The sequence below is a fragment of the Arvicola amphibius genome, chromosome 11, assembly GCF_903992535.2.
Source record: "Arvicola amphibius chromosome 11, mArvAmp1.2, whole genome shotgun sequence".
Taxonomy (NCBI): Eukaryota; Metazoa; Chordata; class Mammalia; order Rodentia; family Cricetidae; genus Arvicola; species Arvicola amphibius.
In genome coordinates this window covers 9,701,614-9,727,061 of record NC_052057.2, presented here as the reverse complement: position 1 = coordinate 9,727,061, position 25,448 = coordinate 9,701,614, and positions in this window count along the sequence as shown.

Sequence of the window (25,448 nt, the reverse complement as noted above, 5' to 3'; positions counted from 1 at the left end):
TGCTTATTGTGAAAAGCTAAGAAGTTACCATTGCTGTGATATCAATGGCTGGCTGCGAACTCAGAGATCCTCCTGACAATGCCTCTTGCATGCTGTGATTAAAGGTTGTGCCACTACCATCTAGTTGGCATCAGACTCTTAACATATAAATACACTTGCACACATGAAAGAAGCCTGATTCTTGTTGCTGTTCTACTATTTAAACATTTAATTTCAAACCAAACTCTAAGATGCAGTCAATACATGTTGCTATCATGCTATTAAAGTTGTCAGGCAATGCTCTTGCCAATTTGTAATTATCCTATTATTTTGCAACTTTCTTCTCTGTAACAATATGTGAAAAGTGTTTGTTGAGATATTTATTGTTTCTATAAAAACAGAGAATACCATCGTGATGATAAAAATTTTAAAATCAGTTCATGGTTGGTAATCATAAAGACCTTCTTTATAACATCAAAAGTTGATTCTAGATGAATGCAAAAAGTGGAATTTAAAGCAAGTTGTCTCATAGTGCTGTATAATAAAGTAGTGTAGTACATGGAAGCAAGAAATAGCTTTCAGAATGTACACTAAAAAGTTTTACATATGCTTATATATTTAATTTTTTTCTTCTAGTGAAAAAGAATGTTTCATCGCCAATTTCTAAAACAGCTGGAAAAAGTGATAATATTTTTGACATTTTCTAAAATCATTTGGAAGCTGAAGCTGGGGTTCAAATTGTACTCTAACATGACATGGCTCTCTTAAAAGCTTGTGATGGAATATTACAGTAGACAAATCATGTAAGTTATAGATTAATGTTGTCAAACATTACTTTCTAGATATTATCACGTGGATTTAAATTGCTGCACTGAATGCTATTATCAGTTTGTTTATCTATTAATCCTTATATACTTGCAAAAACTACTTGGTAGAATTTGTATGTAAAGTAACTACTATAGGTTTCTTGGTCCTTTGTTTCTCACTTTAAGAACTATAACGTATCTGTGACTATGTAAGTGTCATACAAATGAAATCAGGAAGATGACATTTTCTATATGATCTTTTTTGAACATTCTTACATTTACTTCATTAATCTTTAGTTATTTTAAGTAACATAAAGTCAGTTGACTTAATTAGGGGTATCATTGCTGTGATGAAATTTGATCATAAACAAACTGGGTATGAAAGGTTTTGTGTCACTCACAGTTCTATATAACAGTTCATTATCCAAAGCTGTGAAGGCATAAACTCAAACAAGACAAAAATATCTGGAGGCAGGAACTGATGCAGGGCATGGAGTGGTGCTGCTTACTGGCCTTCCTCAGTCTGATTTCTTATAGAATCCAGGACCACAAGCTTAGGGATGGCACAACCCATTATAGACTGGCCTTCCCCCATCAATCTCTATTTTAAAAAATATCTTACTGCTGGATCTTTTGAAGACAGATTCTCCCCTTCCAGATGGTTTTAGGTTGTGTTAAGGTGATATAAAACCATCCATCCCAATTGACATACAACATCACTTTCAAGTTATAACCTTTCTTTTATCATTCATCCCCATAATCTCACACTAAAAACACAAATATTTCAGAATTCCCACAGTCTTTATAAATCTAAACACATTAAAGTTTCAGTGGCTTAAAATATACAATCCTTAAAATCCCAAGTCACTTTTAAAATATCAAAGCCCTCAACTGTGGGATACTGTAAAAATAAGAACTAAGTTAAATATGGTTTTATTTCATCCACAAGAACCAGGAAATAACCTGTAGAATGCAAGAAAGGCCTTGTGAACACAGAGAAGACCTGAAGAAGCCAGGAAAGTTGAACACACAGCTTCAGTAGAATGAGATGCTTAACTGCTCTTCATGAAATGCCAGGGATGTGTAGTTTTAAAACTGGGTGGTCTTTTGTTGTCTGATAAGACAGATTCTGCATTTCTCTCTTAGAATTTATATTTTATTTATTCTATATGATACCTGCTATAAAGTTTGCACAGGAATTACCACAGTCATCAAAATCAGATCAAAATAAAACCAAACTCCAATCGTGTAAATAACTCAATGTCTAATATTTGGGATTCACCTGTGATCATCTCGGCTCCTCAGAGGGCCTTGAGTCAATCCTCTGTCTCTATCCTCTGTTACACACATAGCTTGTTATAGTTATCCAGCTTCTGGCTGGCTCCACTCCAATGTTGTTGCTATTCCTGGTGGCCATCCTATGATACTGGCATCTTTAAGATACTAGGACCTTCTTTTGCAACTGGACTGCATGTTCTTCAGTAACCTTTCTTAGTCTTTCCTCATGGTGTCAAGGCTTAACTACTCTGCACTGACCCCTTCTGGCCTGGGGCTTCAACACACCTGAGGCTGCACCTTCACCAATAGCTTTTGCAGGACTCTCGTTTAGAGCCAAGTCTCAGTGGCTCCTCATGGCCTTCAAAACCAGTATGTCCTGGGTGACTTACTCATTTCCAAGTCTGACTTCCATCACAAGCTACAATCTTGCCAGCTTCTCGAACACAGTTTATATTTGCAGACTCTCCTGAAAAACTTACCAGAAGATTTTCTCACAGTGTTACTGCTTTAATCTTAATTACCAGGTTTTTCCCCTCTTCAGTTAACAAGCATCAATTGTCCCAGGAAAGCCAAGCTTTCACTTCAACGGTGCTGGTCTCTTGTTAATTAAAGACAATTCTTCAGCTGCAACTGACCAGAAACACAACATCTTAATTAAAAATAATGAATGGCTCCTATAAAGTCTTTAAAGTTCCCTCTAAAACTTCACAAGCTAGGACTCCATCATCTGTGTTGCCCCTAACATTCTTATCTTCCAAGCTCCTACACTACAGCTCACTGAGCTCTCAAACCTCAATGTCTTTTCTAGACCATAGCTGCAAATTCCTTCCATAATCTTTTCCCAGATTACATGGTCAGGTCTGTTGTAGCAATACTCTATTATCCTGGTACCAGTTTGACTTAGTGGTGTGCCCAAGTTGAGACCCCCAGGGAGACCATCAGAATCCAGAATGCAAAAGCAAGGTTTATTTCTTTTGCCAGCTATCTGGAAGTTGCCCATTACATGTGTCGCAACACAGTAGGGAGAGCTCCTGTTTCTCAATTGGGGTTGACATATATAGGCAAAAACTGCAAGCCAGGTTTACTCAGGGTCAAGGGGGTTGATTTTGCTGAGTACAGGGTATGGAGTACTTCGGCAGTACAAGGTATGGACTACTGCTTCTGTGCATGCCCCCTGCCCTCCCCACAAGCAGTTATTTCTGCTCTTGTCTGGACCACAAAGCTGGGTGTTGTCAGGGGGCTAGCTGCTAGGGACAGTTGGTCTGCACTTTTTGCAAAGGTTCCTGTTTCCAGATAACTCTTGATGCTGCAAAGTTTCTTGAACCCAGTGCCTTAACCAGCTCCTGATCAAGCAAAGTTTCTTAACGTTTTCCATGTCCTTATCTTAGTTAGGATCGTCATTGCTGTGATGAAACATCATGACCAAAACGAACTCAAGGAGAAAAGGTTTCTTCTGCTCACAGTTACGTGTGATAGCTTAGCATCAAATGTAGTAAGGGCAAGCGCACAAGCAGGGCAATGATCTGGAAGCAGGAGCATGGATGGGTGATGCTTACTGGATTGCTTACCATGGTGTGCACAGCCTGCTTCCTTACAGAACCCAGTACCGCTAGCCCAGGGAAGGCATCACCCACATTATCAATCATTATTAAAGAAAGTGCTCCACAGACCTGTGTGCAACCTGATCTCATGGAGGCATTTAGCTTGTGTCAAGCTGACATAGAACCACCCACCACACTGTCAGAACTTATTTTTGTTCCTCAAGTCTATCCTGGGAAATTCATAGTGACCCACCTGCAACTTGCAAATACAGTGGATTTGTCTCACAATCAAAGATCTCTGGTCTAGGGTTTGCTCAACTTTATTCACAGTAAACAAATCTTTCTCCTTTGTGTTTCAGGGTTGTGACTGCAAACACGCCCTTGAGAAGTAAAAAGTCTCCTTGCATTTATATTGTTGACATCATCTATAAGACATAGAAATCAAGAAGCTAAGATGATGCGTAATACTCATATGTACATGCCATGCCAAAAATGTTGGTATTAATCGGTGCCAGATTTGCTGATTTATGAGAACCATACTTGGAAGAATTTGGAATCCAGGACCAAATATTTTTCAAAACAAGTTAGATTGCTTCAGAAAAGAGAAACTAGCTGAATAAAACTTATAAAATCAATATTTGTTTGTAACTATTTTAAAAAGAGAAAAGTTTAATAATTCAAGCCTTAAAAATGTTAAAACTATACCTGTATATTATTTCAATTTTTCAAATAACTGAAAAATTGACTATTGGAATTGACATAAAATAGCACATAGCTACTTTTCTTTTAACTTCATAAAAGTTTATTCATGTTACCAGTGGGGAATAAGTTAATGAAAAAAAATAATCAAATATCTTTAAGGCACCTATTATTTGACCACAAAAACTCTAAGGATTTAAATGATACTGTGATAAATATATTTTAATAGTAATAAAATGCAGTCATTTTGCATATTTAAATGGAATTTGCAGTGGCATTCTGTATTAGTCCTGAAAATATGACTGTTAATAATGTTTTTATTTTAATACAATGTAAAAGTTATGGGAAATCAAGTTATATGAATTCTAATTTTTATGTACTTGATGTTCAATTTGTCAGAATCATCACATGTCTAGATTGGGACTGTCATTTTCAGGAACAACACTGACATTGGATCTTTGAAAGACACTAATAGATGCTTAATCACATTATTTCATTATATTCTCTAAGTAGAGAATTTGTGTAAAAAATTGACACTTTATTTTTATCCATTGTCTTTCTAATACATGACAGATTATGATCTTCAGATTTCTTCTGAATGAGTGAGGTTTTTAAGGTTATATTTTTTATATCTTATCTTCACAATTAATTTTTTTAAATATCAGAATGGTAAAATATTTAATGTCTAATTTATTTTTAAGTTATAACTTTCTTCCTTTTTCTTCTAAAATTTTCCCTTTCTTTACTTTAAACCAGTTTCCAGGTATTACATTTTGCCTCATAAAATATCTTCAATATTTTGTTTATACTTATTTTGTTTTATATTACTTTAAGGTAAAGTCTTATACAGTACTGTAGCCCTAACTGGTCTTGATCTTGCAAACTTCTTCATTCCACCTGACTTTGATTAATGACTTCTGGTATAAAAGAGTCACAGACTATACTCTGTCTATCCTTCTATGGGCATTGTGTTAGTTATTCCTCTGTCACTCACATACAAAAATTAATTCATAGATGTAAGTGAACCTTATCAATCCATTTTATAGTAAAATACCATGAAAAAAAAAGCAACCCATTGAAGGGTTTATGTTGGTGTGTGGTTTCTGAGTGATAAGAGGAAATCAAGACCAAAATGCATGGCAGAAAGTGGAAGGCATGGTGGCCAGATCAGAAAACTGTGTCCTTACATTGTTTGTCACAGCCAGAACCTGGAAACAACCTAAATGCCCCTTGACCAAAGAATGAATAAGGAAAATATGGTACATTTACACAATGCTGTACTACACAGCAGAAAAAAATGACATCTTAAATTTTGCAGGAAAGTGTATGGAGCTAGAAAACATCATTTTGAGTGAGGTAACCCAGACACAGAAAGACAATTATCACATGTGCTCACTCATAGGTGGTTTTTAAACATAAAGCAAAGAAAGTCAGCCTACAAACCATAATCCCAGAGAACTTAGACAACAATACGGCCACTAAGAAAGACTTACATAGATCTAATCTACATGGGGAGTAGAAAAAGGCAAGATCTCCTGAGTAAATTGGGAGCATGGGGACGGTTGAAGGGGAGGGGAGAAGCAGGGAAGGGATCAGAGAAGAATGTAGAGCTCAAAAAATCAATAAAATTTTAAAAAATCCCTTTAGAGAACTCCATACATATGTGTAATGATATATCATTATATCTACTCCATTTCTTCCCTCTATATTACCCTCCCCCAAAAAACTCTGTTTCTTTTTTAAAACTTTATATTAGTTTATGTGCATGTGTATTTGGTTTACATGTAAGTCTGAGTGTCACACGTGTGTCGTGAGCCAGTGAAATTCCGAAAAGGGCAAGTTATCATCTAGATCTGATTACAGATGGCTATGCACTCCCTTGTTGGTGCTGGGAATTGATTCTGTGCCATCTGGAGGAGGAATCGATGCTTTTAGCCATTGAGTCATCTCTCCAGCCTCCCCTTTTTTATTTTAAATATGTAACCCACACTTCCAGTTAGGACAGCCCGTATGTGCATGGGTATAAGGCCATCCACCATCCACCATAGCGTGGGAGACCTGGTAGTGTCCATAACTACAGAAAGTATCTCTCTATCAGCAATTATCCACAACCTATAGCTCCTCAGTTTAATATGGGAATTATAAATCATATGCTCTATATATTCAGGGATTTTTTGTTTGTTTGTTTCTTCTTGTGTAGATCCTTTGAAGGTAACCGTATCCAAAGTAGGGTCAAGATTAAAATAGCTACATTATGTCCAGAAGACAGAGATAATATTGCATAGCTCTCCTCCTTCCTTGCTCCTCTTTTATACCCCTGAAACTATTTCACTACACTGCATACTTTCTCATATCACTTTCTAATTTCTAATACTTCACACAATCCACTCATTTGTTGTATATATCGTGTACTGTCCTTTGTAGAGTTATTTTGCTATTGAAAATTAAGTTAATTGAAGACAGGGTATTTCGTTAGTTTCCTTTTTTAATGTTTGCATCCTGTTTTATCTAAATAAAATCAAAATTGTGTGTTTGTGTGTGTTCATGTGTGTGTGCATGTGTGTGTAGATCAGAGAGCAAACTCAGTTGTTTATTTCCCCATGTTTGAACCATAATATATTGAGCTGGATCTAAGACACAAATCATTAGATTTGGGTTTACTTGCTTACCATGCCATCATGGTTGGCATTATAGGCATCTGTGGTGGTTTGAATAAGAATGGCCTCCATAAACTCATATATTTGAGTATTTATTCATTTGGGAATGTCGCTATTGACAGGAAGCAGGAAGTATGGCCATATTAGAGTAGGTGTGGCCTTATTGGAAGATGAGTTTCACTGTGGGTGGGCTGGGGGTTTTCAGAAGCCCAAGTCAGGCTCAATTTTTTTTTCTTGCTTCCTATGGATCCACATTTAAACCCTCAGGTAACGTTCCATTACCATTCTGCCTGAGCTCGGCATGGTTCCTGTCATGATGATAATGGACTAAACTTCTGAAACTGTGAACAACACCCAAGTAAATGCTTTCTTTTATAAGAGTTTCCACAAAATCCCCCAATAATCAAAAATATTATGTCAAAAAATGTTGTCAAAGTCATGGTATCTTTTGACAGCAATACAACACTAAGACAGTAGTAGTACAGTGTCAGGCTCTTTGGTGGATTCTAGAAATATGAATTCAGTAAATCACACCCATGAATCAACCTGATATACTTTTAAACAAAGTGATTATCATGAAAAATAAAGAAAATCATATTATTTTCTTGAAATAACAAAGAAATACACAGTGTTCTGCATTAAGGACAAAAAAAGAGGAAATGTATCATAGACACAATAAATTGCTATAGTTTATAAATTGAGGTATATGAACTGTATTAGCTTCTTTTATAAATAAATCAATAACTGAGTTATTCATATTATAATTTTATTTTTTAATTATTTACATCGGTATGTTACTATTATTACAAATGACATTTATACTGATTTAGAGGATAATTAAAGAATGTTAATAAGTATGTGAAAAAATGAATAACATTATTGTTTTAGGTCCATTTATATGAAAATTTAAGATTTTTAAATTTCTTTACTCAAATTATAAAAAAGAGAAATGAATGACACATTTTAGCATCCTGTGTGGCAAATTGCTTCTTATTCCATCCACTTTGAATACATAAACTTTAAACAGAAGGCAATAATTAGAATTTATATTTAATTAAATCAAATAAAATCACATTTACTTTGGTCAGTCATTTCTATCCACATAAAAAAGAAAAAAGATTGATGGTGTATTATAACACATCTGTCAATGTTTTTCCTGAAAGGACAACTGAATATCAAAAAAAAAGAAAAAATAGATCTCAATCTGTTAATATTTGCAAGTGGATCTTTGTAAAGATTTATCCCTTTTTAATTTTTAAATTTTGTTTAATAAAAAATTTCTAAATAACAAGCTTTTAGAAATATCTAATGTTTTACTTTACTTGCTTTTCCATGTGCTAGCTTGATTAAAGATGGGGAATATTGCAGACTAGTGGACAAACACACAATATCCAAATAAGTTTGTATTCCATAAACTGCAAAGAAAAATACAAATGATTTATGAATGTTAATTTAATTAAAAATATTTATGGGAATGACATACCTATTGAAAGTTAATATGCCATGTAACATATTTAATAAGTGCTCATTCTCAATAAATTTCATATCTTTGTCCAACAACCACAAAACATTCACAAACTAACTTTGTTTATGCTATATCTATATAATCTAAAGGTTATAAATTGAGTATCTTTATAATTTGCCCCTTATATATGTTCATAGGCTACTTACAAAAAGGTATCCACAGAGAAGAATTCAGTTAAAACACTTGGCTAATCTACAGAGCGAATATGTGCTAATATGGGAACAAGTTTGTGAACTGTAAGTACCAGAGAAAAAGTACCACAGACATCAAATTGCACCCAGAAGTCAAAACTCATGTCCACATCTCGGAGAACTCTTCTTACGAGAACTCCAGAAAGAGATAGATAAATTTTAAGATGAGTCACTGTGTAAACAACTCTCCTGGGCTGTGCAAAAGTCAATCAGAAAGAAAAGAGAGGTTTTTAGTAGATTTAAACAGGCAAGCACAACTTTACTCGCTGCTAGTTCTTCATTTCTCTCAAATTTCGAACTGACAGAGAAGGACTGCGTTTTAATTTTCTGATTACTGGCACAATTATTTAACAAAAGAAGCTTGAAAGAAGAATAATTTATTTTAGTTCCCACTTTTCAAAGGTATCCTCAATGATGTCCACAATGTCATGGACAACTTCATAGTGGTGGGACGTTGAAATGGGACTCTATGTGTCAAAACAGACATGGGGGTGCTAGATTTAACTCCTCTTTTTCTGTTACATATTCAGCCACAGGATTAGGATGGCCCCTCCTATATTAAAAGTCTCTTGAAGTCCCCTCTTCTTCAAACCTCTCTGGAGATTCCCCCAGACTCAGGCGGATCATGAAGGGTAACAGACATAGCCAAACAGAAGTAAGATGCCGTTAGGGTATCTAGGCAGCTTGAATGCAATGAAGAAAGCACTCAGTAGCCAAATAAAATAAAATGAGTTGATTTCAAAAGATACAGAGTTGATATTTTCAATATTGATTATTTTTAAATTGTGTTTATGAGGATATAACAATATAAATTTTATAGAAATGAACCTTTACTTCATGAAAAATAATAATGATTTAATGCAGGGTCAGATCATTTCAAATTATAAATACGTGTGTGTGTGTGTGTGTGTGTGTGTGTGTGTGTTTGCAAGAGAGTTAATGAAGTGGAGAATGAAGCTATTTTCATTATTTGGGATATTCAAAATATTATTTATCCCCAAGTTCCCAATTATCATGTAAGTGCATGAAAAAAAAATGACAAGATGATTCTCTAATTGCTCATGTGGATAAAAAAATATGGTGATAAGCAGGGTAAATTTGAAAAGGGCAGCTACAGCCACTCGTTCCAAGTTGTAACATAAGATTGTTGAAGAGTGTGAGGACACAGAATAGGAGAAATTTAAAAAAAAATTAAGAGTTCATACTCATCCTTAGAAGCTGCTGGTACATGAATGCATCTTCTGCAAGCTCCCATGAGAAATCTAATGACTAAGGCAATGATGCTGAACTTGGGGACAAGAGGAAGCATTAGGTCAGGAGGGTTTTGCCCTCATGAATAAATTGATGTCTATTATTAAAACCCTAGGACCTCTGAGTCTGTTTTACCCTCTTCTTGGAATCACACCTTACACCAAGGGATGAGGTGACCAAGAACAAACTCAGCAACTGTTGGCACCTTGATAGATTCTCTGTCTACCAAAACAATGAAAAATAAATTTAATTTGCCAGATCCAGGTATTCTGTTGCAGCAACATAAAACAGCCTAGACACCACAACGAATGTGTTTTCAATAACTTTCCTTCATTGTATTTTACTTTTCAGATACTGTTTTATTATATGATGATGCGTCCGCACTTTCTTCATACTAATATGCCTTGTTTGGGCAATTCCATCAGTACTTCAAATAATTCATTGTTATTATATATTGTAAGAGAACCTGTGAATTTTTAAGTTAAATATTACTGTAGATATTTGAGGAAGACCTTGAAGTTCACCAATATAACTTGGTCTTCTTAAAAAATTCTATGTGCATTCAGACTGTCAGACTTTTGGTCCCCATTAGACGTGAAAATACTGACAGAAGATGTGCTACCATTCATTAAATATCTCCAAATTAAGGTAGGAATTTCACATCTTTCAGTCTTAAGCATGAACCAGAAAAGTATGGCAAATGGTAAGAGAGGTTGAAAACAGGCAGGCTTGAATCAAACATTTAGTCAAAAGCAGCTTTCCCAAAGGGAATTTAAAGATCTTCTAGAGTGAAGGTCCAATGGAAGGGGAAGCAGTGTTATGGCAGATGATGTGTATTAAGATAGTGGGGCTGGGAAGAAGATTAAACCAGCCTCATCCATCCCCTGTTCAATACAATCCAAACAGGTTTTACACCTTGCAAAGGCTGAAAGAGGAGAATGCTATAGAAGAAAAGATTTAAGCTAACACAGATGGAGTCATGAGTTTTATGGAAAGAAGCAGTTTCTCTAATATCAAAGTACAAGGTGAAGAAGGGGTTACTAGATTAGAAGTTGCAGAAAGTTACCTAAAATGTAAAACAGAAGTAATGAATTAAGTTGGTTATGATAATCAAATTAGTTTCAATGTAGGTCACATGGTACTATATTGGGAAAGGATATGCTCCCTGGAACTAAGGTAGCAGAAGTTGATGGATATCTTAATACAGCAGAATACTGAGTCTTAGTCACAGCTAATTTAGTGTTTGCTTGACACTCCCAAAAGTCCCCAGACTTTTAACTCTTTTACTAAATATGTTGGTCCGGTGCTTTGTTAACATAACCTTACTACAGCACAACTGTGAACAAGATGGATCATTTAATAGAGGTAAATTGCTGCAAAAAGCTATAGTGAAGCCGGGCGGTGGTGGCACACGCCTTTAATCCCAGCACTCGGGAGGCAGAGGCAGGCGGATCTCTGAGTTCGAGGCCAGCCTGGTCTACAAGAGCTAGTTCCAGGACAGGCTCTAGAAACTACAGGGAAACCCTGTCTGGAAAAACCAAAAAAAAGCTATAGTGAAGAAAAAACAGAAGAGAAAAAAATGTTCTCTTCAAGTTATTGCATAGCAATAATAATGCATCTCCAGGAAGCATTTTTTTACGAGTGTGGTTTCCCCACTATATACAGAAAACACAGTCTCCTAGAAGGCATTCTGACTCTTGCACCTTTCTGCCCTTTATTCTATGATGTTCTATGAGCTTTAGTTGCAGATTATATTGTAAATGCATCAGTTTTGGCTGCATACACCAAAGACAGTTGTTTTCTTCATTTTGACCAGTTGTGTCTTGCGGCAATGGTATCTTCAGCAAAAAGGAAAACTTTCATATTATTTAAAAATTTTCAGATTTAATTTTGTAGAAAGGAAGGGTCTATACATATATACATATATACTCTTTGATGAGTGGTGAAAGCTACAGTTATTTTTGGATATAAGAATACAGTAATAATTACACTGGTTTAGGAAAGTGGAATTAATCAATTATTCTCTAAGACCTATGACCTCAATAACCATAGATATTTAAAGAACCAGGTATGTTTTCCCTCCTACTAAATAGGGATTAAGACAAATTTGATAGCATCTGGTTGCAAACATGATATAAGCCATGATGATATGCAGATTTGGAATATGAGTGGATAACTTTCTCTAAGCATACACAAGTAAAAAAATCAAACCAAAACTTAATCTTAAACCTCAAACTATAAAATAACTATAAGAAAGCAAAGGGGAGAGCACTTCAAGATATTAGTATAGGGAGTAGATTTTTATTGTCTTTGTTTGTTTGCTTTGTTGTGTGTTTCTTTCTTATAGGAACCAAAAGCACAGACAAATGGAAAACACACAAATGAGATTCTTTGGAATCAAAGACGCTTTTTGTTTAGAACTTTTGAAGTGAGAACAAAATTGAAAGGTGAGCTATGGGTGGGAAAAATATTAAGATATGCTGCACCTAATGAAATACTAGCATCCAAAATAAAATATGGTTCTCAAAAACATTAGCTTCAAAAATCAAATTACCTAGCTCAAAGAAATAGGCACCTCTCAGAAAAATGAATGAAAATAGATAATAAACCCAGGAAAACTGCTCATTTTTGCTGATCATCAGGAATCACTAATCAGAATGACAATGTGAATTAATCAAGGCCCCATTTAATGTAACTGTCATTCAGACTGATATCTTAAAAGCAGATTGGAGATGTCACATCATGCGATTATAGCTCTCCTGGATTATTTGTAAAAGCAGCAAGAGGGTATTTTGTTTGTACTGAAATGTTCTTGAATTATTTGTGAATAGGTCAAATACTCTCCTGTGAATTAGCCTGGACATCTGCTGCTTGTGTTTACACATAATGGAAGTGCAAAATAAAACTCACTTACTGAAGGAGAGCACTGAACACAAATAATGCAAAGGCCAAAAGAAAAAATATTTAGAAGGCTTTCTCTGTGTCTTTATTCTCCAACTCCATATCAGGAATTTTTAACACCTGTCCTATCATAAAATTCATCTGTGTTCTCTTTGATATAATAAAAATTAATTATTATTTTCAATGGAAGATCACAATATGTAAGATAAAGATATATTCAAGTAATTTTCTTGGAAGGCGCAAAGTCAGACATTTGCTAAGTTCTCGTCATTAAGAGAAAATAAAAGCAACAATAACAAAAACAAAGCCCACCATTAGCAGTTCAAGAAATTTTTACTTAAAACAATTATATTGGGTCAAGATTCTATACTCGCATGATTAGCATTTTGTTGAAGGTCAAGAAGAAAGCTTGCTGATTAACTTATGCTGTCATTTTAGAAGCTTAATTCTGTCAAACAGCCAGTGGTCTCTCCTCTTCTAGTTCCTCCCTGTCCTCATTCTCCTTTGAAATTCTTCTATCCCTCAAAGGTCTTAATTTCATGTTTATCTCCTAAACACTTATTCTGATTCTTCCTTAAAATCTTTTTATCTCCTGTGCTGGTTCCCTGTCTAGATTCCTAGTATCTATCTACATTCACTAACTTCAAAATAAATACAAGCATACAAAAACTAGAATCTAAATTGCAATAAAGAGAATATGAGGTATTTCTATTCTTGATCTTAGGTCACCCCACTTAAATGAATATTGTACAATTCAACCCATTTTTCTGAACTGGGTAATATTATATTTCTTGATTAATTCATTTGATGCATTATAGTGGTTGTTGCAGAAGTTTATATTTGATTTCCACTGATTCAGTGTGTTTTGTATGTTCAATTGCTTTTTTACATTGTTGATACACATGAATAACTTGATTTAAAGGTATTTAAAAATAATATGTCAAATTTCCAAATAAAATTTCTCTGTGCCTTTCCCCATTCATACATACAACTTAGAAGGGAAACTAGATTAGAGAACACTCCATGATTCCACCCAAGTCTATTTTGGGGAATACCTGAGTTTGTTAAGGTCATATACAAGTGCTTTGATGAAGGTTGTCTTACAGGACCATGAGTAGCTCTGAGGCAGCTGAAAAGCCTGCTCCAGGATAAATAAAGGCTCACAAAAGCTGCATCCCAGGAGCTCCATGTCCAAAGAGCAAGCACCTCTATCCAAGAGTTTCATCCTTCCCAGCAATGATAAGACATATGTAATCCTAGAAATTGCCTTGTGAATCTTGTGAACTTTTAAGCTCATGGGCCTTGAAACTGAGCTTTTGAAGTCTTTTAAAGCTACTTACCTTCCTGAGTCTTGTGGGCCTCCCTCCTTCTCAGAGAAGGGCATGTTGTACATTGGAGGAAGTAGCTGCAGAAGAATTATGGATGCCTGGGGAGTGTTTAACACTCCAATTTCATAGTTTTATAATTTAATTAATTAGTTAACAAACCCAATATTAATTTGTTAATAAAGTTTAAAAGAATAAAATGAAATCAATGAGAAACTGAAATATCTTTTTAAACATTACCATTGATATTTAATGGAGAAAACATACATCCTAATCTAAATTTATATTGAAATTATTTAACGTTTTTGTCCCTGATTGATTTTTATAAATGAAATGAAGCATGATCAAAAAGCAAGTTTTTCTTAATTTTTTTTGTCGATAACACATATTATAAAATCCAACAACAGATTCAGGCTAGAATAAATGCAGGCGTTTGAGTATGGATTTTAATATAGGGATGGAAAACTAACTGCCTCTGGGGATGAAAGCCAGACCATCTTTTTAGCATGTATTTCACACAACATTTTTGGATAATGAGAGCCTTGTCTGAAGGCAGGTCAATCTGAAAGTTTGGAATTCAGTCAGTGAACTAATTTCCTGTTGCTATTGTCAAAATCGGCTAAAGTTTGGTGGTTCCAAACAACACTGTTTTAATACTGTACTATGTAAAACACAATGAGCCTGCTGGGCTAACAACAAACTGTTGGCAGGGTAGTGCACTGTTTGGAGCACGTAGGAGAGGGCTGGTGGGTCATATCCTTTCAGCTTCCAGAGGCCTTTCATGTCCCCTCCTACGTCTCTGAAGACAGACACAGCATCTACAAACAACCTCCAATAAAAGAACTCTTCATTCCTTCCATCTTTCCTTTTAACTGACGGATGTTTGTAAGCATATGCGTCCCACTTCCAAGTTATACAGATTTCCTAATTTGCATTAACCTGAAGAACATCTTTCCGCACATTTGTGAAAGCTCATTCCCCTGGCTGCGTAACAGCACCTGTTCAAATCTTCCAGTATTTCAGTACAATACATAGGTATCTTTAAGGTGGGTAAAGATTAGCACTCTTACTGCACTGTGTAATATTAATATATAACAGCATATGATTACATATACTGTCACCTGTTGATGCGATATAGAAAATTAAAATCAATGTGCTCATGGGGCATCACTGAGTTAAATATAAAACGTTTTGAAATTAATCAAGTAAGGACTTACTTTCGCTGCTTTGATAGATGTTTTTGCTGTTGAAAAGTTACTCCAAATTGACAATCATTGCAAAGTGTCCAGAGTAAACAATGAAGTCATGTTCACTTGCTTAGTATTTTTCTGTTATTCCGATGATAACTTTTTCATTGTTAAATATCAGTATTCTTTCTACTAGATTTCATGTATGTATGTATATACAAAAATCTCTTCTCATTAGCTTGTAATAATTAGGAATGTTTACATGGAAGGAAGAAAGCACCTCAGGTCTGAGCCTTAGATAAAGAACTATGGGAAATAAATTATGACAGCAGGAAAATTAGTTTTCCTCAGGGAAGAGCATACCAAATTTGCAACAAATATCCAAGGCTTAGCCCTAAAACATTTACATACAAGTAACATGATATGGATTGAGCAGGTTGTAATTATATATTTAGGATATGCAAACACTGAAATAAAAAGATGCCATGAATATGAGCTAGAACAATAGAGTGCATGAGAGAGGTTGCAGGGAGGAAATGGAAATGAAGAAAATGACATAATTATATTCAAATCTTAAAAATTGAAAACAATTATTTAAATAAAAAGAATGTTTCATTTTATTTAGTGTGAGATGCTAGACACTGGGGGAACTGTAAAGTAGACACATAGGTTCAGATCCCCTTGAGAAGGAGTCTGCATCCTGCTGAAAACCATAGTAATAAGGTGGATATCCCAGGAGGATAAGAATCACAAAACAAACTTAAGGCAACATGAAACTTCACCGAAGTTCACACTGTATAGTTATTTGTGGTGACTCCTTTTGGAAAAAAATATTCCAGTTTTTGAAAATATTGAGTTATTGATTTCTGTCAACACAGGAGCAGAGGACGGATGACATGGAAGATTGCTGGGAAACGGTTCAGGATCGGTATCTGCTCTCTCGCGGTTAATAAATAAATAAATAAATAAATAAATAAATATCTTTTTAAAAATTAAAAAAAAAAAACTATTTTTCTGGACTTGATAGAGAGGTATAATGTGTTAACATAGTTATTGGCCTTGTAAAATGAATAGAATTGAAGTTATCATTCTCTTTTAAGTCATATTTTTTCTCAATAATTATATTAGTGCTTTGTTACTTGTAAAAATATTGGCTTCAATAATAAAGCACAATATAGTCCATGATACAATAAAGGTATTAATTAGGAAATGCTTCAATTTAGGTGAAGAGAAATAGGCATAATAAAAATATATTGGAATTTTATTTCTTAAAAAGGATATAAGTTGAAGTTTCAAGTGAACTAACACAGCTGTATTAAAATTTATTTTTTCATAATTTATTTGCAGTTGGGATGTGTGTGTGTGTGTGTTTGTGTGTGTGTTTGTGTGTGTGTTTGTGTGTGTGTGTGTGTTCATGTGTATACATGTACACAGGTATGCCACCCTGGTCCTGTGGAGGTCACAGGACAGTTTACAGGAGTCAGTTCTTCCCTTCTACTCTGTGAGTTCTGAGAAATAAATTTAGTCCTGAGACTTGGTGAAAGCACCTTTGCCCCTCTATCAAGCAATACATTCTTGTCTATGGTGACGTCTTCTACTACCTTATCTAACAACACTCTTACAGTTAAGTACATTTGTTTATTCAGGTGAGAGTCTTGAATTCTGAGAGCATACCAGGTTCGTATTTGTTTGTTTGTTTTGGATCACCATGGGTGGAAACCTTCAGACTTTCCCTTACACAGTTTACTAGTCCCATCCAGGTATCCTTGCTTTGACTTCTTATTCTGAACTTCTTATCTCATGGAATGGGGAGAGTTGAGGAAGCAGCGAGTAAATCTGTGAGAAGTGGATGGAGCAGAGTGAACGTGCATTATTGAAAATTACTAATCCTCAGGTCGCTGGCCCTCAGCTGTGGTGACCTCCCATGAGGGCCAGGGTTCTTGGAGTCTCTCTGGATGGGAACTTTTTTGTGTGGGCTCTTCAAACCCACATCATCTCAGGGAAGTGGCTCTGGCTTTTTTTTCCTGGTGGGAGTTAAGACCTGTGGTGGCTGTTTCTTGTAGTCCTGCTTTGAGATTGGCAAATGGCAGAAAGATTTTTACTGGATTTCAAGTGAAGATCACAAACAGGTAATATATAAGAAAATGGATATTTGGGGAGTGGAGAAAGTTCTAAGTCAATGTGTAAAGAGCAGATGAGGTCATGAATAAATGTGTATAAAAAACAAAACCCCAATGCATCATACACTGGAAATTGGCAGTCTTCCTCCTGAGAATGCAAAGCCTTCACACAGAAGTTTGAGTGTTTACCAAAAAAATCTACTGACAAATATGCATAAAAGTAGCAAATGCAGCTTCCACCAGGATGACTGCACATGAGACTGCTCCCTTATAGAGACTTCCAACCATCACTAGCTAAATCCTCCTCTTGCTGGTGTTTTTGTACATGTCTTTACACTGGTGACTTCTTCAATTGATCATCACTCAGTCAGAAGGGTTTTCAGAACTAGCTGTGCAGTAAGTGCCAGCGGATGCATTTCTTTTAATACCTTTTGCATAATTCAATGTATATCAATGTTTTCCATGAACCATCATGTAACGGATGCCCTCATAACCAATTATTTGTGTGATAAAATTAAATTGAACTTAACGATTTTATGACAGAAGTACATTTGGATTTGTTTCAATATTATCAAATTCCATGTCTTTGTAAAACTGGTTTTAAATAGAAATTTTAATGTAGAAAAACCAATTTAGATAATAATTCAATTTTGTTTTAGAAATACAACTGAATACGGACAACCTATCAACTTACGTAGTAAAAAAAAATCAAGTGATATTTCACACGTAATCATTCTCTGTTTCCATTTTAGGAATTGTAATTGCCTTTATAAATGGAGTAAATATAATGTAAAAAATAATAGTATAACTTTTCAAATTTATGAGGATATTTGTGTGTATACACATTCTTTTTGTGTGTGTTTAATAGGAATATGAATAATATGTTAAAGGCAGAAGACTAATGTGCAGTCTGTTGAATACAAACAATGGACAGACTGCTTCAGAAGCATTCAGAATTATTTAATCCCAGATGTCATTAACTGTAATTGGTCCAACATTAAGGGGAGATTACATTTGAATTGGGTGTTATAGAATTTCAGTTGTGCAGAACTACAGGTGGAAATAATATGATTCACTTGGGAAACTGCAGGAAACACAGGTATGCTTGGGGTTGACTGAGTTTTAGTCACAGAGGATGGCGATAAAGTTGTGAAGAATCCGCAGTAATTAGAAAAATGTTTTCATCTTTAACCCCGTAGTCTTTGTAATACAGGTAACTCCAGTTTAACTTTAGAAAAATAAGTCTAAATAAAAACAAAAGCTAAAGAGAGACATAGTTACCCAAACAACAAAATTCTAGTCCAAATATGTATGTTAACTTTGTAGAAATGTAATGCAAAATACTGATTAAATAGGTGTTATTATCTACACCAGCACTGGCTAAAATGATAAAGCAAGTATTAAGTATTCACTTAGTGTACCAGGCTGGCAGAGTTGAGATTAACCAGAAAATAATCGGTGTTCTATCAAAATATATATTACTTCCTTTAGATATTTTTGTTGTGATGGCAAGGTGGCTCATGAGGTATAGTAACTTGATGACCCAGGTTTGATCAGGAAAGAGGGAACTGACTTTCATAAGTTGTCCTCTGATTCCCACATGTGTGGTATGGAATGGACCCATGTAGTGCCAATCCCACCATATAAGCGAATGCAAATTTAAAGAAATATGTGCTATAAAGAGGTAAAGAACTATATACAGAAATATACAACCACCATGATAATGTGAGAATATGGGAACAACGAATAAGTCGTAAATAAATTGAATGGAAATGTTAATGTTTAACTAAAAAAATCACCCCAGTCATTGTAAAACTATAATCAGAATATCAAGACATAGATGGTTACTACCTTTGTCCTCTATAATGACAGTCTTGTTTAAGAGATTGGAATATGTATCTCCATCAGTTATGGACAAAATCCTTCAGTTTTGCTCTTTTCAATAGACCCTGAAGCAGAGGCCTGCGTTTACAACTTCAGCCAAAACAACAAAAAAACTTTCCCACCGAAATTTATGGCTTTTCTGGAGAAACATTTGTTTCACCTTGCTGGATTCCTTTAGTTCTAGTCACAGGCACCAGCTTTATGTATGTCTCGCAAGAAGTGTTTGCTATAGCACAATTTTCTTTTCACTAGAAAAATAGAAATCAAGGCGGTGCAATTGCTAGTGATAACTTCTCTAAAAGACTCATATTTAATGTTGCTGATCATTTTTCATAACAAGTTGCATCCCTGTAGGAAAAACATAAGAATAATGAGGACATCATATTATTTAACTTCACACCTAGTGTGCATTAATTATTCTACTTAAAGTTGTAAACAATACTTTAAAGGAGTTATTCATATCACACATAGTAGGCAGGAATAACTCATAAGGAACGATATACCCCTGATACTCAGAAACAAGCTAATACTTTTTCTTATTACCTTGTGGTTATTTTTACCAGCAGGGCTGCAATTCTTCATCACAAACATTTTACTGAAATATATTCTAAGATATTTACAAGACTAAACTTTAAAAACTGTGAAACAAACTTTAGAGTTTTTAAAATGTTTGCTTACATTCTGAAATATTTTCACGACTAGGCATTAAATTATTGATAGAGGTAGTGGAGTACAGATTAAGAGATTTTATTATTGGTTAATATATATATATATATATATACATACATATATATGGGTCATTGTTTCATATGTAATATGCAATATGCAATATATGATATACAATATATGAAATAAATATATTTATTACTCTAGCTTGCATGCTGTTTCCCAGCTAGTGCAACAATGGCTGTCTACAGATGGAAAGTGTAAGAATCCAAAAGTCGTTCACTCTACAGAGCTGGGTGTCTCAGTTCGTCTTCAGTACAGGTCAGAATCATGAAGAAGTAGGCTCTGAAGGAGTGACTTTTCCAGCAAGGAGGAGGACAAGCAGACAAAGGGCCAAGGCATCTTTCTTCCTTGCTCCTTGTATATCCTGCTATGAGAAGGTGTGGCGCAAATTTAAAGTGGGTCTTCCTTTCTCAAATAATCAATTCTGAGCATCCCAAACTTGGCATAACTCAAGCATAGGAGACCTCAAAGCCTGTTCCTAGAGTGACACCCCTCCTTCAACAAGGCCATACCTCCTAATTGTGCCACTCCCTATAACCACGCATATAAACACATGAGTCTATGGGGGCCATATCTATTTAAATAACCATATTTATCCTCTGTAGTTTTATGGATCATAGCTGGCTTATCATTGAATTTAGAACTAATATTCAAGTATAAATGAATATATATCATATTTGTCTTTTGAATCTAGGTTACCTCACTCAGGGTGATTTTTTTTCTAGTTTCATACATTTGCCGGCAAATTTCATGTCATTATTTTTCACAGGTGAGTAATACTCCATTGGTTAAATACCACATTTTCTTTATCCATTTTTCTGTTGAAGGACATCTAGGTTGTTTCCAATTTCTGGCTATTTTGAATCAAAGAGCATTGAACATGGTTAAACAAGTGTCTCCGTAGTATGATAAAGCATCCTTTTGATATATGCCCAAAAGTGGTATAACTATATCTTGGAGAAGATTGCTTCTCATCATCCTGAGGCAATGTCACATTAATTTCCAAAGTGGCTGTACTAGGTTGATTGTGATTTTATCCATTATGACACTTGTAACATGAAATTTCAAAAAAGTTTTGATTTACATTTTTGTGATGGATAAGGATGTTGAACACTTATTTCAATGTTTATTAGCCACTTAAGTGGTGTGTTTTTCTATGGGTTTCCTGAGGCAGCAATTAGTGGGCCTATGATTCTCATGCCTTCCTCTTTTCTCTTTCTCTTTGGTCTTGTGCTCAAGGCCAAAGTGATTTTTTTATTTATCTTATTGTATTTTATTCTAAATAAAATGAATGAATTAATGAATGAATGAAAACTCAAAAACTAGTGTAAAGGCTAACTGCTGAGCCATCACTTATACATACTGGGAGAGGGAAAATCAGTTTTTCTCAATAGAATGGCACTGGCTGTATCAACCACTTCAGGAGAGGCTCCACCTTCAAGAATTCAAGAATTGTTAATCAACAGATAATGGACTGCAAAGGTTTTGTTTTGTGTGTGTGTGTGTGTGTGTGTGTGTGTGTGTGTGTGTGTGCAGGATGTGCATTATATTGGTTACAGTTTGGTGTGTTTGGTTTTTTGGGGGGGGATGTGACTTTATTTTGTTTCTTTGGTTTGGGAAGGTTTTGTTGTAGTGTTGGTTTTTTTGAGGGGGTTATGTGTTTTGTCTCCTTTGAGAAATGAAGTTGGGTGGGTAGGAGGGGTAGAGAATGTTGAAGGGCTTGTTGGAGGGAAAGAATATAATTCAAATATATTTAAATATTAAACGTGTTTCAAAAATAAATAATATAAAAATAATAAATAAAAGTGTTAGCACAACCATGTGGTATTTGACAAAGTTGTCAAAAATACACACCAGAGAAAAGAAAGCATCTACAGAAAGTGGTGCTGCAAAAATTGGATGCCCATATGTGGAAAAAATGAAATTAAAAATTAATAAAATAAATAAATAGACAAGAATAAAAAGACATGGATAGAGCCAGTTTCTTGGCAATCATTTGTCCCACTATTTCCTGATCAGTGAACCTTATTCTCCAAACAGTCCTGTGAAGGAGCATTGCAGCATAAGGGGAAATAGTCTTCCAGATTTTAAGAGTAGCAATGCCTTTGCAGTCCCTTGAGAACTAAATAGTTGACAGAGAAGAAATTCATCTGAGAGTATCTTTGTAATTTTCCTTCCAAGCTTGATTTAATTTATGTCTCTATTGTATATACTTTTAAGGATCATTTATGGCTGTCTCCTTAGCACTAACAAACCACATGAAACTTCTTTACTTTGCATTGTAATTCTATCAGTGATTTCTAAAGCTACCAGGATGTACCTTACCCAGAACCTTTTCCTTACACCAGCTAACCTAAAATGACTTTACTACTGTCAGTATGAAAGCATGCATCTTTTGCCAGCTGGAACCACCTAGTAAAGGAAATTAGTTCAGTTATCTGAATTGATTCATCATCCAGCATAACCATGTTATTTTGATAAAAAAATCATATCTTCACCTCCCATAATCTGGTGGTTTGTTTAACTTTTTTGAACTATAAACTGTAAGCAAATAAATTCAAGTAAAGGCTGATGTTTGGGAATTACAAAGTATTCACAGAATGGGGAGGGTTCAAACAGAGTTCGGCGGTTGTTGGATTATTTTGTTTTGGAGGAAAGATGTCTGTATTTTAAATAGTAATGGATGTCAGGGTCCATGAGAAATATTGAGAAGAAGAAACCCTGTCTTAGGAGAAAGGGAACATAAAGAAAGATGGCATTTTCTGTCAGTAGAAGAGTGTACATAGCATAGAGGACTAATTAACTTAGTGGATATTTGAAATCCAAACAACTGAGCTTTTATTTTTATTGCTACTTTAACAGAAGGAGGGCTTCCTTCAGTGCTCAAGTCAGTGGAAGACAAGAGTAAAAGCCACTTCTTAGCTATTCCTCTACAGTGGCATTGAGAATCCTAATTCCTATTCAAATTTTTCATGAACAAATGTAGCAAAATATTTGTAAGCCCCACATCCTGGAAACAAACATGCTTGAAAAATTATTTATCAAATATTGAGTATAACGCCATGAATATTTTTATATGAAAATTATATGAAAGTTAAAATTAATTAATTTGCACATTTTAGAAGACATATTGATGTGCATAATATCAGATTTTTGAAGTAATTAAAATGAAGATTCCTATGAAATCTAATTATCTCTTTTAATTAGAGGAAGACAATCTTTTGGTTAGCGAAATACTGCCTTACAGAAACATATAGTGTATGTATTTTTCATACCTGGAGGACAGAATTGGTGCAGCAATGAACCCCGGTTAATTGCTTGCTCTACTAAAGGGCTAAGTGACAGGAGCACAAGATACCACAGCTGAAGGAAACAGGAGGATGTCATCAACAAAATTCTCTCAAAATGTGTTGCAGCCACGTAACTCCTCTAGGACATTTTGGGCAGGCAGTAAATAAGCAGGAACCAGGTAAGGAAGGATTTTTTATTCCTGCTGTGTTTTTAGGCCTGTGTGTATTGTATGAATTTTTAGGCCTGTATATATAAGGATTTTTTTGGTATATTTTTAGGCCTGTGTGTATTTTTAAAGTCTAAGAAAAAAGGCTTAATTAAACGGTCATAAGAATCATGTCTTTCTAGTTCCTTTGTTGAAAGAAAGAGTCTACCATTGGTTCTTAGGATTCAGAGGGTACCATCTCCCAGTCAATCGAAGTTCCTGAGGAATCAGCTAGACAGGGAAAAGAAGCTTTCCCACAGAGGACAGCACAAGATAACATTAAAATACTGTTCTTGAATAAAATACCAAATGAAATCTTTCACAGCTCAGTTTGAAAGTATTCAGTGACTTCAGAAAACAGTGTTATATACGTCAAACCGAGTGGAAAAACAATAGCTGTGTGAGACATTTAAGCTCCACAATTAATGATTTCTTTAATTTATTTTGAAATGTTGCGTGTTTGAACATTTTACTTGATTTAATGTCTATGTACTGCAGACCTGTGTGGTCCCCACAGAGGACAAAAGAAAGTGTAGGCTCTCCTGGAACTGGAGTTCTGAAAGATACTGAGCCAAAGTGTAGATAGATCCTAGTGTTGAACCCACGTCATCTGCAGAAGCAACAACACTTCTTAACCAGAGAGCCGTTTCTCAGCCCAATTAAAGATGTTTTATTTATTTAAAAATCTAATAAATAATTTTTAAAAATATTACTTAGAAAAGTCTTAAAAACATTTTATATACTTTGTATTATGAATATGTTCATGCTTTTCCATTCCACCATTTTATCCAAGATACACTTCCATTTTACTCTCTGATATCTGTTGCATTCTTTTTTTATTGATTTTTGTTGAGCTCTACATTTTTCTCTGCCTCCCTCCCTGTCTCTCCCCTCCCCTTCAACCCTCTCCTAAAGTCCCCATGCTCCCAATTTACTCAGGAGAGCTTGTCTTTTTCTACTTCCCATGTAGATTAGATCTATGTTTGTCTCTCTTAGGGTCCTCATTGTTGTCTAGGTTCTCTGGAATTGTGATTTGTGGGCTGGCTTTCTTTGCTTTATGTTTAAAAACCACTTATGAGTGAGTACATGTGATAATTGTCTTTATCAGCCTGGGTTACCTCACTAAAAATGATGTTTTCTAGCTCCATTCATTTGCCTGTAAAATTCAAGATGTCATTATTTTTTCTGATGTGTAATATTCCATTGTGTTAATGTACCATATTTTCCTTGTCCATTCTTCAGTAGCGGGGCATTTAGGGTGTTTCAAACAATGCTGCTATGAACATAGTTGAGCACATGTCCTTGTGGCATGACTGAGCATTTTATTTTTAAAGCACATCTATTCCAATTAGTGCTGCCTATATAATCCTAGGTATGTTACCTTCTACCTGAGCATGAGAGCTAACAGATTTAACATTCCTAAGAGCACTAACTCTCCCCTCCTGGAAGCTATCAGTTGCCAAGAGCCCTCAGTAAGAGCAGAACTTCATCCTTGTCTCTACTCTCCATGTTGGAACTTTTTCTGGCCTCAGTTTGTGCAGGACTTGTGCATACCGTCACACCCGCTGGCAGTTCGCACGTGCAGCTGCCTTTTATCGCATTCAGAAAACATTGCTTCCTTGTGGTAATTACTTGGATCTTACTCTCTTCCTGCCCCTTCTTCTTCAGTTTTGCATGGAATTTGGACCAAATATGTGTGTGTGTGTGTGTGTGTGTGTGTGTGGTGTATCTAGTATGTTTAGACTAAAATAATATAAAAACTTTTGAATAGGCTGTGAGTGTGACATCAATAAACACAAAGTCATTTTAAAAATTCATCTAAAATATAATTTCTAGTATGTATGAAACTAGAAAATTTGAATTTGACGAACACGAGGAA